Genomic DNA, 3,957 nt, shown 5'->3' with positions numbered 1-3,957 from the left:
TAATAGTACGCCATTCCATAAGCACACCTAGGCGGGTGATCGAACTCGGTACACTTCGGGTACGAACAAAGACATACCGCTGAGCCACGCTGCCCCAAAAACAGAGAGTTTGTTTTTTGTTTTTAAGGGTTTTACGGCGCTTGCAACACATTTAGGTTATATCAGCGCCAGTAAAAAGGTAGAAAATGGGATAGTAAAAAGTTCTAGAATTACAATTAAAGCACCCAAGAGAAAGTAAGACAAAGGGGAACTGGGAACAAATAGGGATCAGATGTAGATTCCAAGAGCATACCACCAATGTACTTAATTTGAGATCACCTAAAAGTCTCATCCAGACACAAGCACAGGCCCCAACTAAGAGGAATACACTCAAATGTTTACTAATCATATAATATAATATGCAAACTAAACATAATACAATACATAACAGAGAGATGATTTACAAGGAAAAAAATATCATCTCCCAAAACAATAACTATGCATTTGACTGTTTCCCTCCCAGCCAGGACTCCGGAAAGGGCCAGGACAAAACCAAGTAAACTCATTCCAAGACAAAGACAGAAAGCATGTTGGAAAACAGATATAAGGAGATAGAAGACACAGTATGTACCTCCCGCAATGGGAGGTCAGGATCCCCACCCAGAAAAACAGAGAGCAACATGTTTGTTTTTAATGATTCCATGGCGCTTGCAACACATTTAGATTATATTAATACTCGTAGCAATGGAGAAAGAAAACAATTAAAGGACCCAAGAAAAAGTAAGTTCCAAGAGCATACCATCAATGTACTTAGTTTAAAACACCAGTACAGGATCCCACTAAGAGGAACACATTCAAATGTTTACATGTTTACAAGATTTGGTAAAAACAAAAATAGATGATTTACAAGAAAAACATATCACCTCCCAAACTAACACTACAAATTTGACTGTTTCCCTCCCAGCCGAGGACTCCGGACAGAACCGGCAAGGACAGAACCGGGTAAGCACATTCCATTACAAGACAAAGACAGAAAATAAACCTCAGAAAACAGATAATATAGGGGGATAGAAGATAGAGCAAAGTATCTCCTGCTCACCATGGGAGAGCAACACGTAAGAAAACAGATAAAGGATCCCCTTTAGAGACAGCAAGCGACCATGGGAGGTCACAAGACTCCACCCAGGGACGAATAATGAAACAAGACAGATGAGAATATAAGTGTGTGTGAAGGGGTGTGGAACACAACAGTTAGAAGGAGGAGAAGACCACCCCCCCCCCCCCCCACACACACAAGGAATTCAAGAATTCAAAACACGAATCTTTAAATTCAAATCCAAGAACACAATGTTGAGTTCGCAAATTTAATACAGTATTTATAATCAGTTTTGCATAATACGTCAACTATGTACATCAATAGTAAAAATTTGATTGTTTGTTTGTTTTTAAGGGTTTTACGGCGCTTGCAACACATTAAGGTCATATCAGCGCCAGTAAAAAGGAAGAAAATGGGATAGTAAAAAGTTCTAGAATTACAATTAAAGAAACCAAGAGAAAGTAAGACAAAGGGGGAACTAGGAACAAATAGGGATCAGATGTAGATTCCAAGAGCATACCTTCAATGTACTTAGTTTGAGATCACCTATAAGTCTCATCCGGACACAAGCACAAAATCCAACAAGGAGGAATACACTCAAATGCTTACATTATACATTAAAAATAAATAAGATAATACATGACAGAGAGATGATTTACAAGGAAAAAAATATCATCTCCCAAAAAAATATCTATGCGTTTGACTGTTTCCCTCCCAGCTAGGACTCCGGCCAGGGCCAAGACAAAACCAAGTAATCTCATTCCAAGACAAAGACAGAAAGCATGTTGGAAACCAGATATAAGGGGATAGAAGACACAGTATGAACCTCCCTGCCCACTATGGGAGAAAAATTTGATTGGATTGCAAAAAAGGATAACAATAATAATAATATTAACAATGCAAGTACTCGCTAAATTCATTTCTTAATATATTTACTTATCTTAGCGGAGCAGTGTGGTTTCACAATTTTTCTTCTGAAATGCTTCTGCATTAATCGGGGATAGGGGCTTGTACACAAAACAGGAATTGTAACACATCTTGTCTTTTTATCATGTTATATCAGAATAGTAAGCGAATATCATTAAAACAAATATAAATTAGTTTCAAAATATACATGAGAACAAGTCATTACAATTAAAGAAATCAAATTCAACAAACAATGAGAATACAAGGATTAAATCAATATTATTGAGGACGAGACAGATTTCCTTGATAAAAGTGGCTAAATCTCCAAAAACCAACATCAAGAACTAAACTTTTTATACCAAGTTCTCCAACCAAGTCGAAATCTTTTGCCTACCCAAAGTTTGTCTTTATGGTTTTTATGGCGCTTTCATGGCTTAAACAGTGTGTCAGGAACACACTCAAATGCTTACATTATCTATTCTAATGACTTACATAGAAAAAACATAATCTGTCAAAAACTATAACGAGTAGTTGAACAGATATAGAAGGCCAAAGTCAGCAGGAGCAAATCAACCCCCCCCCCCCGCCCCACACACACACACACACACACACACAGCAAGTACCTCCCTGCCCACTATGGGAGGTCAGGAACCCCACCCAGTCAGCAGTGGAATGTGGTCTTACAGAATGGATGGGGAGAGCAACCACAGAAACAGGACACATGCCATAGTTAAAAACCAGAAAAGATATCTGTCAAGGATCCACTTTAAAAAAAAACAGATCAACAAAATAAATCTCATCAGTCAGACCATTATTTTTAATGTGAAAATAGAGTACATGACAACCAAAATAAACAAAATCTTTGATAGAGTTTTGAGAGTTAGCATTTAATATACTTTTTCTTTTAGCATTTTAGACAAAGCTACTATTACTTTCACATGATTGTTAATAAATTAAAAATTACATTCCTACCAAACCTTATAAATGTGATATATAACATAACATATACCAGATGTGATATATAACATAACATATGGACATAAAAGAGCATATAGGAATTGCAAAATTAAAAGGGTATTAGAATATTTTAATATTATAATATGTCAATAAGCGATCTGTGTAATGTTTAAAATTTTGAAAGATTGAGTTTTCTATCCATTACACAATGTCTTAAACACAAAGGTTTCCTATAAACAAGCATTTCTTCTTTAAGCAGTAAACATTTACATGTACAGAGAAAAAATAGATTCAAACAAATTAACATTAAATACATCAATTATTCTACTTTTTTAAAAACTATTGCTATATTTGCATGAATGCTATAATGTACAAAATGAATTTAAAATTACATTCCAATGAAAGCTGAAACACGATACGATTGCAAAATATTAGACAATAAAACTTTCAAAATATATTCATTCACTTTTTTTTTTAGCCAGACATAAGGACTAATGATAGGTTTTTTAAAGTACAATATCTTATATTTTAGTAATGTAAAATGGAAAATATAACTAATAATAGAGTTACAGCGATTTCTGTATGTTATACTACAAAACATAGCATTAATAAAAAACAAAAAAATGGTGGTGAAGATGATGATCGGAGGTGAGTCTGATGGCAGTGGTTGTGTTGGGAAGTGATAGCTTTGGTTGGGATGATGGGAAGTAACGGTAGAGTCATAGGGGTTGTGATAGAAGCGACCATGCTGTGAGGTTAGTGGTAATAAGTGGAAGCCATGGCTTGGTGAAAATGATAGAAGCAGGTTCAACAATAAAGATCTGATAAATAGCACAATAAGTAACATTGAAATGTAAATCTAAAAGTGATTGTAATATTGAAAAGATCAATTATTGTTATTGAAAAGTCTTAATTTAAATTTTTTTTTTTTTATAGTAGAGACGACAGCCATTTTATCTAAATATTTTATAATGGGGGGAAATTCATTTGGCAGAACAAATTATAATATTTATTGTAAA

The 3,957-nt window shown here is 34.7% G+C and overlaps 1 protein-coding gene across 4 annotated transcripts in view; it reads right to left on the bottom strand.

The window, feature by feature from the left end:
• Positions 1 to 1,329: 1,329 nt before the first annotated feature.
• Positions 1,330 to 3,957, bottom strand: part of LOC144960319 (uncharacterized) — a 19,083-nt gene continuing 16,455 nt past the window's right edge. For all 4 annotated transcript variants that reach the window (XM_078893377.1, XM_078893388.1, XM_078893405.1 and 1 more), the window contains one exon: positions 1,330 to 3,957. This exon is cut by the window's right edge and continues 523 nt beyond it. The gene's annotated coding sequence lies outside the window, so the exon portion shown is untranslated.

This window comes from Berghia stephanieae, chromosome 1 (assembly GCF_034508935.2).
Source record: "Berghia stephanieae isolate SIO BIC M18660-M18661 chromosome 1, UCSD_Bste_1.3, whole genome shotgun sequence".
Classification (NCBI taxonomy): Eukaryota; Metazoa; Mollusca; class Gastropoda; order Nudibranchia; family Aeolidiidae; genus Berghia; species Berghia stephanieae.
Note: the sequence above shows the minus strand (reverse complement) of the source record. Positions and strands in the feature narration are given on the sequence as shown.